The 13,581-nt window shown below is 53.2% G+C and overlaps 1 pseudogene across 1 annotated transcript; it reads right to left on the bottom strand.

The window, feature by feature from the left end:
- Positions 1-2,031: 2,031 nt before the first annotated feature.
- LOC311522903 (zona pellucida sperm-binding protein 1-like) lies at positions 2,032-13,166 on the bottom strand (annotated as a pseudogene). The gene is made up of 12 exons: positions 12,941-13,166; positions 11,112-11,233; positions 10,323-10,943; positions 8,758-8,901; positions 7,755-7,939; positions 7,571-7,668; positions 4,752-4,879; positions 4,469-4,658; positions 4,230-4,380; positions 3,934-4,018; positions 2,773-2,898; positions 2,032-2,206 (listed from the first exon to the last, which is right to left on the bottom strand). The product of its transcript is annotated as a zona pellucida sperm-binding protein 1-like (transcript).
- Between the last annotated feature and the right edge of the window lie 415 nt (positions 13,167-13,581).

Here is a 13,581-nt window from a genome sequence, read left to right as displayed (position 1 = left end):
ATCTAAAGCCTAGACTTGCTTATGGCCAGTTTATATCCATTTGTTCTTGTGTCCACGTTGGTGCTTATGTTAATTCCTCTCTGATAGTAATCCCTCTGATGCATTTAGAGAGAGCAGTCATCTATCTCTCCTCAGCCTTCTTTTGGTTAGGCTAAATGAAAGTATTTCAGTCTCCTCTCCTAAGTGAGGTTATCCATTTCTCTGGATATACTAGTAGCCCTTCTCCATATCTGGTCCAGTTTGAATTCATCTTACACATGGGAGACCAGAATTGCACACAGTATTCCAGATGAGGTCTCACCAGTGCCTTGTATAATGGTACTAGCACTTCCCGCTCTCTACTGGAAATACCTCACCCGAGTATCCCATGACTGGGTTAGCCTTGTTGCCAGCTGCATCAGAGTGAAATCTCAGAGCGATCCTGTGATCAAGCAATACACACAAGTCTCTCTCCTTCTCTGTTGCTTCTAGGAGATAAGTGCCCAGCTTTCAGCAATAATTCTCATGGTTAGTCTCCAAGTACATGATTTAAGCACAGAAGCAACGGCCTTTACAACTACAGCACGATCTTTATACTACTTTGAAATCTTAGCAAATGGCAAATTCATTGTCTTGTGCCTATAAACCACCAGGCTTCCATTCATTATTGTGCCAAGCCATCACACAATGCTTTTTGCGGAGAGTAACAAAAAGCATGATCCCTGCTGCCATCTTCTTATAGTCCAAGACTCTGACCTTGCAACACTCCATTTTGGGATGCAGGAGTACACACGTGCACCCAGTCAGGCAGAGCAGGGACTCAAACCCATGTCTCCTAGATCTCAGGCGAGTGCCCATGCATTTCTTGGATACACATGCCTTTCTGCTTTTTCCATGAAGAGTTTTGAGGCATTGGTTTTGCCTACTGCAGGATGAACATTGACATTTAATGAACAGTTTGTGTTGCTTGGCCAGCCCTCAGCACGTGCTTAACTCCATGCATGCGTGAAGTCATTACCACATGCACATTAAGTGTCTGCAGGATCCGGTCCCACAGTAGGCTACCCTAGAAGATGGTAGTAGAGGGGTTAGAACAGTTACACCACGTTAGCGTGACAGTCCCTGTGGGTTCTACAGTAGGTGGAGGGTGTTGACGTGGTAGGAGCAGTGGGAGAGGATTTTAGCTGTTGGAAGGGGATTTGGAGAGGAGCTGGAGGGCTGTAGTTTCCCCAGGTGAGATGGAAGGAAACTAATGCAAATGGAGAAGGGTAGATTGCCGTGTAGACAGAGGTGAGTGCGTAGATGTAGCCGAGGTAGCTTTGGCCTAGCCAGATCAAGCAGTAGAGCAACAGCAGCACAGGCTACCCACTGGAGTACGACCCAGAGTCCCAGCTAGTCTTGTATAGGCCATGCTTCCACTACCGTTATTTCAACTAGCTTGATGAAAGCTAGCTCACTTGGGTCTGTGTGTGCGCACTACAGCCATGCTTTGGAGTGCCCCAGAGATATAGCTTAAGGGTCAAGAAGCAGGAGATACCAGTTATGGGGCAGATCCCAGCTCTCAGGCAGGATGCTTAAGGTCTTGAAGCATCAGGTTTCCCAGTCACTAACACAATGGGGAAATCTTCTCCACCTCCTGCCACAGCCCCCACAGAAGACACAAGGGTTTCTAGTTACCAGACTTAGGCGGACTTCATGTGAGACTGGCAAGCGCCAGTAGTTCTTATTGCGTGCCCAGGGGAGTTAGAATCCAGCTATTCACAGTAAAGTTAATCAAAAAGTCTCTAGTTCGGCTGAGTGGCTTCCCCTCCCCCCAGATAGGACCCCAGGAGTGAGAGAAAGCCATTTGATTTACCTTGTCTAGTGCTAGCTTGCAGTCTTCTTCCTGTCCTCTATGCCACATCCTATTCTGGTGTCTATCCCTGCAGAGAGGTCTGTTCTGCTGCTGAATGGGGAAGAGCTACAAGGCTAGTAGCAGACCCCTGGCCTCAACAACTGCTGTTCCCTCCCCCAGAGGGACACACGCTACCACAAGACATTAGTGCACTCCAGAGATTTTATTTCTGCTCCTCTCCCTTATTTTACAGTCATCTGCCATGGAAGATTTGGGACCTTGTCATCCAGCTGCTTCTCCTATGGAGTAGTGTCACAGTAACGAGAGAAGCCACAGCCACCAATGAAAGCATGGCCAGAAGCACCAGGGTCAGGTCTAGTCTGGAGACAGGGTCTGAAGGAGGAGGAGGAGGAGAGGTTAAGACAATCCAGATTTCTGTAGGGTCTAAAGTGTGGAGATGACACCTAGACTTCCCTGCCCCAGTGGTGCTCCCCCTACCGCTTAGGCCAGCCTTCATCAGAAAGATACTTGAATTGTCAACTCACTTTTTAGACTGTGAGCCAGCACCACCATCCCATTGATAGCCATCCAATAGAGGGCTGAGGCAATGCTAGCCCCAGTGCATTGAGTGCCACAGAGGCTCAGGGCATACAAGTCACCACTGAGGTGCCATAGTGTCCCCCCCGCTTCCCCCAAGTTTGCTGGTTTTTGAGACATCCTATGAATGTCCATAGGATAAGGATATAACCCAACATTGGCCCACTCATAGGAAGCACTCACAGGTATGGTGTCAGCCAGCATTAGCTTACATATGGATCATCAAGGAGTGACTTCTGCATGTAGCCCTCCTCCCCCCATGAACATTTATATTAGAACCCCCTAGACAGCATTGACTTGCTGTATTCCAGGTTACTGTGCAAGATGCCAGTTGTCCTACTAGGGTTTAACAGAAACCTCACCCTTGTTCTCATAGACGTGCTCTCTCCACGGCTCAGGGCTCTCCTGGAAGATCACAGGGCCAGGAGAACTCACCAGGTCCTGGGGCTCTCCTGTCCCATTGTTGATATCCAGGAACCGGCGGCCTCCTGGCAGATGGAATGGAGAGTTAGGGAGCTGTCTGTCCAGCGCACTCACAACCAGAGGGCCCATCGTGATGAAATGCAGCGTCACCATGGACTCAACCATGAGTCCTTACAGGCCTCCTGACAGGTTGTGGTACCAGGTATTAGATCTTCCTGAATTGCTTATTTGAAGTGTGGGAGAAGTTGGGAAGAAAGGCCATTTCATCAGGAGCAGCAGACACTCCACTCTCCAGAGGCAATTTCTAGTATTGTCTCCTACATAGGGCAGTTGTAGGAGATTAGGCCATTTACCTCTTCGTCTTAGCCCATCATACCCTAGCTAGCGCTACAGGACATGGTAGAGGTACATAACGAGCTGGGCTGAACGCCTTGCAGTCAGTGTATAGCACAGGGCTGGGCAAACTTTTTGGCCTGAGGGCCACATTAGCACTGTAAAACTATATGGAGGGCCAGGTAGGGAAGGCTGTGCCTCCCCAAAGAGCCTGGCTCCCTCCCAATTCCTGCCCCCCGACTGCCCACCTCAGAAACCCCCTCTGCCCCCCAACTCCTTGTCTCCTGACTGCCCCCTCCCAGGACCCCTGCCCCTAACTGCCCAATGGGACCACACCCCTATCCAACCCCCCGCTCCCTGACAGCCCCTGCTGGACTCCAATGACTATCCAATGCCCCCTGACTGCCCCCCCGAACCTCTGCCCAATCCAACCAGCCCCTGTCCCGACTGCCCCCTGACACCCTCTGCCCCTTCTCCAATCCCAACCCCCTTATGATGCTGCTCAGAGCAGTGGGAGCTCACAGCTCCTACCGGAGCAGAGTGCTGGAGGCGTGCTGAGGCTGCGAGGGAGAGGGACAGCACAGGAGGGGCTGGGGGCTTGCCTCCCCGGCCGGGAACTCAGGGGCTGGGCAGGATGGTCCTGTGGGTGGTAGTTTGCCCACCTCTGATATAGCAGGACAGGCAGATCTCTGTTCACTATGAGTCCTCTGGTATTTGGGATGGGAGCTTGTAGAAACCCACATGGATTTCAGACCACTCCGACTTACTTGTAGCAGCTCCTGATGGGCACAGGGTCCTGCAGGGCTCCAGCCGGGAGGGGTAGCAAGCTGAGGCGCTACAGTAAATGTACACCTAAAATCCACACAAGTGAGAATGGAGTTAGTGAGTGACTGGCCAGTGCTGGTAGGAGGCAGGAAGTAGATCCACAGCTATCGGTTTGGTTCTGCATGTGCAGCGCCTCAGCAGAGACTGAGGAGGTCAGGACCTGACTAAAATAGGAGCTCCTGCCCCTGCACTCCGACTTCCCCCTCCTCACCCGCTTTATATGTGGGCCCCTTCTCACCTCTCCCTCAAGTGCCACCTGGGAGGCGGAGTCCACAAAGGCAAAAGTGGAGAGGACGAAGCGCTGGTGGTGAGTCGGGAAGGGTAGCTCAGATGAGGCAGGGCCCACGGGCACAAGCTGGGTTCTGTAGTTGTCTCCCAGGAACGGGCACCTGGGAGCAAGACATAAGAGAAGGGTGGACCAAGGAAACCGCCTTCCTCCTCCCCAAGCCATGCTCCCCCTCCATCCCAGCCACTCACCCGTCCACCAGGATGGGCCACTGCGGCTGCTGCAGGGGGTTAGCGCTTGGGGTGGCCCAGCACTGGTGCAGAACCAGAACCAGGGACGGGTCTGTTCTGTGCAGGATGCGAACCTCCATGTAGACAGGGTCCCTGAGCACCTTCACCACAGGGTAGTCTCTCTCCGAGAGATAGGATCTGTAGCTCGGGTCTGTGGGGGAGAGGGTAGGAGGAGAGCAGAGCTGAGACACCTGTCGTCCTTCAGGGGGATGGGATCTCCGTGCTGGAGTGAGGGGTCACCTACCTGTGGCGATGCGCAGCTCAAGCCGGAGGGGTCCTGCCTGGGTGACTGGAGCAGGTGTGGGGGGCAAGAAGACCTCGACCTGGACTGGCAGAAAGTCACTGGCATTGTAGATGCAGCGAGCATGGAGGCTGCACAGGAGAGAGCAGAGGGAGGAGACAGGGGCTGATGCTCTGTGACTTCAGCTTGAGGCCACGTGGTGTCTGGCAGTGACCTTATTAGTGCTCGAGACAAGCAGGATCAGGCCCTATCAGTACTTGGATGGGAGACATCCAAGGATGCAAGTGGATCAACCCTTTTAGCAACTCAGATGTTCTTCCCTCCAACTCAGGGACTCAGCAGGAGTGTCTGAGCACGGCCACATGGGGGCCTTCTCAGACAGGCTAGAAGCACCTGCTTACTTGTCCTCACATCTCTTTCGGCAGCATTCTCAATGTAAGCAGGGGAATAGTCCTGCTCTTGTGGGGAACTTTCCTGGCTTCTGCACTACCCCGGTGAAGTGGGCTAGCGAAAGGATCAGAGTCCTCGCTCCCACTTCCTTTATCCAGTGGCCTCCCTGCCCTTCAGGGCTCCCCTCCACTCTCCTGTCTGGCAGAGTCCTCATAACCCCAACAAGGCTAGGCCCAGGATTTGGGGGGGGGGGCTCGACCCCCAACCCTGCTGTGGTCACCTAGGACTGGGGCTAGGGTGTCCCCACTCCGGGGTACTCTCTCTGCACTGGGCACTTCTGACCCATGACCATTACATACAAGGTAAAGCAAATGCAAGTTATCTAATCAACTATTTTAGAAAGAAGGAAACATGGGAAAGGTTAAAGGAAACACATGACCTGACTGTGTGACCCAGGCAAATCCAGCTCACACGGAGGACAGGACCTCCCTGGCCTCCTGACTCTGATTAGTCTGCCCACCCTGTCAGGCTGACCTGGAGCACTGGCCTCTCCCCATTGTTCCTGGGGACTGTCACTCTCAGGGTCCTGATTTCCCAGAGATCCTTCCCCTTTTAGTACTGGGAGCTAGCCAACCAGTGCACCTCACTGAATGTTAGTAAGGGGGCAACAGTCCCTACATCAAGCTTTCTTTCTACCAACCCTGTAGGGAGTTATTAGTCCCTCAGGGTGGCCCCATGGAGCCCTTCTCGGGTCAGGCTGGCTGTGCCTACTTGTCATTGGAGATCGCACAGCAAGTGGCATTTACAATCATAAGATTAGGATTGGAAGAGCCCTCAGGTGGTCAGCTAGTCCAACCTGCTGCTCAAAGCGGGACCAACCCCAACTAAATCATCCCAGCCAGGGCTTGGTCAAGCCAGGTATTCAGAACCTCTAAGGATGGAGATTCTGCCACTTCCCTAGGTAACCCATTCCAGTGCTTCACCACCCTCCTAGAGGGATAGTCCCGTCCCCAATAGCCATCCTAGACCTCCACCACTGCAGCTTGAGACCATTGCTCCTTGTTCGGTCATCTGCCATCACTGAGAACAGCCAAGCTCCATCCTCCTTGGAACCCCTTCAGGTAGTTGAAGGCTGCTATCAAATCCCCCCTCACTTGTCTCTTCTGCAGACTAAATAAGCCCAGGTCCCTCAGCCTCTCCTCATAAATTATGTGCCCCAACCCCCTAATCATTTTTGTTGCCCTCTGCTGGGCAATCTCCCAATTTTTCCACATCCTTTCTGTTGGTGAGGGCCCAAAACTGGACACAGTACTCCAGATGGGCTTCACCACTGCTGGTGAGAGGGGAATCGTCACTTCCCTCCATCTGCTGGCAATGCTCCTACTAATGCACCCCAATATACCAGTAGCTTTCTTGGCAAGAAGGGCCCACTATTCATTCGTAGCCAGCTGCTCGTACACTGTAATCCCCAGGTCCTTGTCTGTAGAACTGCTGCTTAGCCAGTCGGTCCCCAGCCTGTACCAGTGAATGGGATTCTTCCCTCCTAAGTGCAGGACTCTGCACTCGTCCTTATTGAAGCTCAGATTTCTTTTAGCCCAATTTTCAATTTTTCTAGATCTCTCCCCCCAACTTAGTGTTATCCACTAACTTACACCCTCAGCAAGCCATCCCATCATCCAGATCATTAATGATAATGAACAAAACCAACCCCAGGACAGACGCCTGGGGCATGCCGCTTGATACCAGCTGCCAACTAGACAGAGCTGTTGATTGCTACCCGTTGACCTTGATGATCTAGCCAGCTTTCGAGCCACCTTTAATTCATTCATCCAGCCCCTACTTCTTTAACTTGCTGTCAAGAACACTGTGGGAGACTGTAACAAACTTTGTTAGAGTCAAGGTATATCATGTCCACCGCTTTCCCCACATGCGCAGAGCCAGTTCTCATCATAAAAAGCAATCAGGTTGGTCAGGCACGACTTGCCCTTGGTGAATCCATTTTGGCTGGTCCTGATCACCTTCCTCTCCTCCGAGTGCTTCAGAATGGATTCCTTGACAACCTGCTGCAGGATTTTTCCAGGGACTGAGGTGAGGCTGACCAATGTTGGCATTTGATCAGACAACGTAAAACCCTGACTCTTGGACAGTCAGCTGCACAGAGTGTCCTTCCCTTCACAAAGCAAGATTTTGCCCCATGCCCCATTAGGGATCAGGTGCATTGCCCCACTCAGAAAAGGGGATGTCTGTGACTGCAGGGAATCCATACCTGTAGAACATCCCCTAAGTCCTTTGGTGGTCAGGAGAGGCTGCTGGAAAATTGATGGATCAGATCTTTGCCAGGGGAAAGGATCAGCCCTTCCACAGTGGAAGCGTGAGGCCAGAAGACTGCTCACCATCACTTCCTTGCTAGTCAACAGAGCAGGCCAACTTACATGAAGGTGCTGTCCCGGGTGATGGAGCCGTCCGGCCCAGTCCGGATGTCGATGCCAGAGATCAGCTGGTTCTCATAGATCAGTTTGTCATGGATCACCTGGAAGAGTGGAGACATGGGGCAGGTTAGTCCCCCAAACCCCTGAGCAGAGCACTCACCCTGGCTTCCCGTGGGTGTCCCCTCACCTGGACTGTGGTGCCGCACTGCATGAGGGGGAAGCGGAAGATCACAAAAGCCTCAGTCATCCTGATGGGGTCACACCCTGCCTGGGCATAGGCTAGCCGGACACTCTCCAGGATGATGGGGTGATCAGACATGTCCCTGGAGACCACCAGAACAAAGTGACCATCCAGGAGGCACTGAACAGTGACTGCAACACAAAGGAGCAGGATTAAGTATAGATGTTCCTGGTAGAGGAATTGGGCAAGAGTTCCATGCCACACTCAGGATGATAGATTGGAGAAGAGCCATGAGAAATATTAGAAAACAGGCCTTGTAGTGACCAAATTCTGTCTCTTTAGACAGAGAGAAGGTTAAGGGGTGACTTGATTACAGTCTAAGTATTTAAATAAGGTGTAGATCTGAGAGCGAGGGTAGTTAACTCTTGGAATGGTTTGTCCAGGGTCATGGTGGATTCTCCATCACTGACAAGGCAAGACTGGATGTCTGCCAAGAGATCTGCTGGAGGAATTATTTCAGGGAAATCCTATAGCTTGTGTTATACAGGAAATCAGACTAGTGATCACAATGGTCCCTTCTGGCTTTGGAATCTATCAAATGAAGCCCCATGGGGGTAAGTGGGTTTGTCTGAGACAGCATGATTGCAGCTCATGTTGTGCAGGAACGAGACACAAGCCGGCAGAGTTATCCATCGATCTGATGATGGAGCACCAGCCTGTACCGTCTGATGGGTCTTCCTCTGCCACCACACATTTGGTGTTGGCTCTCAAGATCTGCCAGGCATTAGGCAACTGAGGAGAGACCGTGATGTAGGAAGGAACCCCTTTGCACACAACTGATGCCAGCTGCAGCCTAGGGTGAGAGTTACAAAGACATTGCATCCAAGTCTAGTTCACCATGCTAGTAGGTGGTGACCAAACTCATCTGAGACGTACGGTGTGTCACCAAGCTTCCCAGGACAGAGATGACAAAAGGCTCCATAACCTGACATGAGGACAGGTCTCCCACCTGTGTTGCCAAAGTAGCAGGGAGTGGTGAGGTCAGTCTCATCATAACAGCAGCCAGCCTGGAAGCAAGCAGCTTGGCCTGGGGCATCCGCACAGGGCATCTTCCCAGCCACCACACGGCACTGCTCCTCTGTGAGATGCGCCCCTAGAACAGCAGGGTGTGGATTACGGAGAGCTAGAGAGCCTCTAAAGAGATCACAAGAGACCCTTCCCCAGAGACTTTTTAAGATCTGTAGTGACCTCTGGACAAGTGGCTGACCTCAACACCAGTCCAACCCTCCTCCCCTTCCCCAAAGGGCTGCAAGAGCTCCCACAGTGGTCCTCCATCCCAGCTCACCCTGCCCCCCACAACCATAACCTCAAACCACATACCACCTCAGACAGCATTGTGCTCAGATCCCCACCCCTGTCCTCCAGATGTAGCATGTTGCCCTTCTCTGATAGCAGGCTTAACATGTCACTTGGAAATTCAGGCTCCTGATCTGCTGCTGTGTCAGAGGAGAGCCCCCACCTGCACCCTACAGCCCCCTCAACACAGCCAGCAGTGTGGTCAACTGTAATTTATCACTTAGCAGTTCTGAGGTGGGTTTCTCGAGCCATCTCATGAAATAGTGAGCAGACGCCTGCTCTATGAATTTTTCCTTTATTGAAGTCACCATCTCCCTTTACGGACGATGGGGCAGAAGCTAGCAGGTTGGCCACCATTTCCCCATAGCCGATCAGAGGAAAGTGTCCCTCATAAACATGGCTGCGAATTTCTTTCATGAGACTGAAGCTGTACCTACAGGCAAAGTGGATGCCACTCTGGTTTAGGGGGAGGGCTAGACAGGACTCTAGGAGAGGGAGGGACTAAGAGCTGAGAAGAGCCTGTGAGAGACACTTGGGTTGTGTGTGTGAAGGAGACAGATTGCAAGCAGATGTGGGGGTGAGATATGAAGGGATACAACATCAGATCCCAAACCCTGGGATACTGGAGGAACAGGGGAAGCCCCTCTGAGCAGCCAATGGCAAGGACACATTGGTGCATGTGCCTGGATTTTGTGCCAAAGAAGCTCAGACTTTGGAAGCAAGTGCCTTCCCCCTAAACTTTGAAAAACCAGAAGGCAAATAGCCACCCCTTCCCCTTCAAATAAACTGGGGGCGGGTGGGGGAACAGCATGATTTCTAAACGAATCTCATTTTTGATCATGGCTTACAACACTGTCAACACCAGCTCTAACATGGCAGCCACAAGCAAGAGACAAGATTCAGCTCCTCTGAAGGCCACCACAGGAGTCAGGAGTGGAGCATGAAACCTTCCATTAGAGGGGACCCACATGCACTCAAACCAGTTAGAGGTCACAGACACCCGCACACACCTATGTTGCTTGGTGGAGGATATATTTGGGGCACCGGGCGCACCAGGCCCGGCTGCGGCTGGGGCACCGGGCGCACCAGGCCCGGCTGCGGCTGGGGCACCGGGCGCACCAGGCCCGGCTGCGGCTGGGGCACCGGGCGCACCAGGCCCGGCTGCGGCTGGGGCACCGGGCGCACCAGGCCCGGCTGCGGCTGGGGCACCGGGCGCACCAGGCCCGGCTGCGGCTGGGGCACCGGGCGCACCAGGCCCGGCTGCGGCTGGGGCACCGGGCGCACCAGGCCCGGCTGCGGCTGGGGCACCGGGCGCACCAGGCCCGGCTGCGGCTGGGGCACCGGGCGCACCAGGCCCGGCTGCGGCTGGGGCACCGGGCGCACCAGGCCCGGCTGCGGCTGGGGCACCGGGCGCACCAGGCCCGGCTGCGGCTGGGGCACCGGGCGCACCAGGCCCGGCTGCGGCTGGGGCACCGGGCGCACCAGGCCCGGCTGCGGCTGGGGCACCGGGCGCACCAGGCCCGGCTGCGGCTGGGGCACCGGGCGCACCAGGCCCGGCTGCGGCTGGGGCACCGGGCGCACCAGGCCCGGCTGCGGCTGGGGCACCGGGCGCACCAGGCCCGGCTGCGGCTGGGGCACCGGGCGCACCAGGCCCGGCTGCGGCTGGGGCACCGGGCGCACCAGGCCCGGCTGCGGCTGGGGCACGTAGCGCATGGTCTCCTCTGGGGTTAAGTCACGTTCAGTGGGCTTGGGGCAGGTTATGTTCACATCATAGGTGGCAGCGACGGCGATGGCGCTCAGCAGTTCCTCCACTCGGACTTGCAGGTGGTTACGCCCATCCTGCAATGAAGAGACATCAATCAGTCAGTATTGTGGCCTAACAGACTCTGTCGGCGCTAAGCACAGCGCCCCCAGCTGCACAGGCTGCTGTGACTGCAGGTATGGACCCATCTCCAGCTTCTGTTGTTGCTCAGGTACACTGGGGTGAGGTGTGCCAACCCCCCTCACCTTCTTCTGCACATGACAGCCATTGTAGCCAGCTGAGAAGATCATCGCTCCTTGCTCGCCAGATGTGACCCAATGGAGACAAATGGAGCAGTTGGTAACTTCGAAGGGTGTCCCAAACTCATCTGTGGAGAGAGTCATACAGGTTGTAAGGAAGGATATAAGAAGGAAGGAAGAGTTAAAGCCCTTGATGAAGCTTAGCCAAGTAGCCATGTTTGGAACAGCGACTGTGGTTTGTCACATCCTTCAGTTTAGTGGAGTTTAGCATGGTGGGAAGCAGCTCCAAAGATACAGGACGGCCGTCATTTACCAAGTCTGACCTAGAGCCAGGAGTGTTAGGATATAGATGTTCAGGCCTGTCTGTAAAGGCCTATACTCTCAGAATTTAGGTGTATTCTTATCACTTGGCTAGTTCTAGAGGTATAAGAGAAAGAATCAAAATCACTGTCTGCTGGTGTAAGGGCCTTCTCTTACTGTGACAGTCTGAGGCCCTGTTCTTAGGCTAAGGCCTTTGGCTAAGCAACAGAGGCAGCCATAAGCTGGGAAGCGAAGGGTCACATCCTCACGTTCCAAACTAGTCACATTGAAATAAGGTGCTATTGGGCTGTTAGGCACTATCAGGACAGGATTGTATTCCTATCACCTCCAGAGAAAGGGAAGTGCCTAGAAAATGTAAAAGGAAACTTAGTTTGATAGCATCCTGTCTGGCAAGCACTCACTCATCAATAGCTGGGATGTGAAATCCTCACTTCTGTATTGTTTTGTCATTTATAGTTCCCACTTTCCTATTGTTTGTCTGTATAATCTCTGTCTGGTTCTGTGATGGTTTCTGTCTGCTGTATAATTAGTTTTGCTGGGTGTAAACTCATTAAGGTGGTGGGATATAATTGGGCACATAATCATGTACCAATGTGTTAGGATTGGTTAGTTACATTTCAGGAAAATGATTGGTTAAGGTATAGCTAAGCAGAACTCAAGTTTGACTATATAATCTGTAGTCAATAAGGAAGTGAGTGGGCGTGGGTGGGAGGGGATGGGAACAGGGGTGCGGAAATTGGAATAATATCTGGCTATGGGCAGGAATGGGAACAGGGACACAGGTGTAAGGCTCTGTGGTGTCAGAGCTGGGAAGGAGGACACTAAGGAAGGAAACTGCAATCATGCTTGCTGGAAGTTCCCCCCAATAAACTTTGAATTGTTTGCATCTTTGGACTTCGGGTATTGTTGCTCTCTGTTCATGCGAGAAGGACCAGGGAAGTAAGTGGGTGAAGGAATAAGCCCCCTAAAAAGGAGGGCTGATAGTGGCCGAGCCAGGCAGGCCAGACCATCCCATCCCATGCTTGGGCATGACAACAGGGAGGTGATCGCCCACAGAGGGCGCAGGATCCAGGCGTCTGGAGCTCAAAGGGCCGAGTTACACCAGAGCTTGGGATACCCAGCCACATTTTGGTATGTCCTTTTACAGTCTCCCCCCAGCAGGGTTCCCTCTTTACCCTCTGCTATTTTGTGGGTCACGGTCAGCAGGCTGTTGTGAGGAAAGACTTTGCTACCTGGATTCAACGGTTAGGGCTATCTCCAGTCTTTTCTCCAGGGGACAGAAGCCACAGACTCTCACTTCAGGAGACCAGGGTACTCAAGATTTGAGGGCAACAGCCAGGCCACCAAAAAGCACTAGAGTAGGACCTTCTTGTTCCCTTCCTAAAGCTCTCATTACATACTGTAGAAGTAAGAGGTTTCCACAAGAGACCCATAAAACCCTCCTGCATGTCTAAGAGGGCAGACGAGCAGGAGGCTTCTTAGCTTTCTCATGAAGCAGCCAGGCAGCTACTTACCCACAACTTTGAAGCGGACGGTGCGGCCCTGGCTGGGAAAGACCAGCAGCTGCATCCCATAGTCTCCACAGTCATATTCATGTTGCAAGACAGAGAAACTGATCCTGTGGAAGTCCCCCTGCCCAAGGGCTATCCTTAGGGACCAGAGCAGCACTAAGCCCACAAAATACCTACAGGCCAGCCCCATGGCTGAAGATGCTAAGAAAGAAGCCCTGTCTAGCAGCCACTTCTCATAAGGGGAGAGGCTGTGGGAGCGGGGCTTTGTAGGGTGAGTGAGTGGTGGGGAGGGGGCGGGGTGTGAATCAGATGAGCAGAGAGGCAGCACCTGGGGAGCTGCCTGGTGGTGGGGAGGGGCCGGGTGAAAAGTGCAAAGCTCAGGGTGAAAGGGAAACATAACCATCGAACCCTTCAGCCCTAAGACCCCCCTCCCATTGAAGCCTCCTGTTACGCTACCTTTTCAGTGTTGCCAACTCTCAGGATTTTATTGCAAGTCCCATGGTAACTGATGTTTTATTTCAAGCCCCATCTCCTGGAAACAAGGAACTAGCTGAGAACCTCAGTGTGCATTCAAAAGAAAAATAGGTTTCTTGCCTGCACAGTTGCAGAGAAAAGCTTAAAAACAGGGCTCAAGCACACGCCAA

The sequence above is a fragment of the Lepidochelys olivacea genome (genome assembly GCF_965140295.1).
Source record: "Lepidochelys olivacea isolate rLepOli2 genome assembly, chromosome: 6".
Taxonomy (NCBI): domain Eukaryota; kingdom Metazoa; phylum Chordata; order Testudines; family Cheloniidae; genus Lepidochelys; species Lepidochelys olivacea.
The sequence above is the reverse complement of the archived record's forward strand: the minus strand, read 5'-3'. Positions and strand labels throughout refer to the sequence as shown.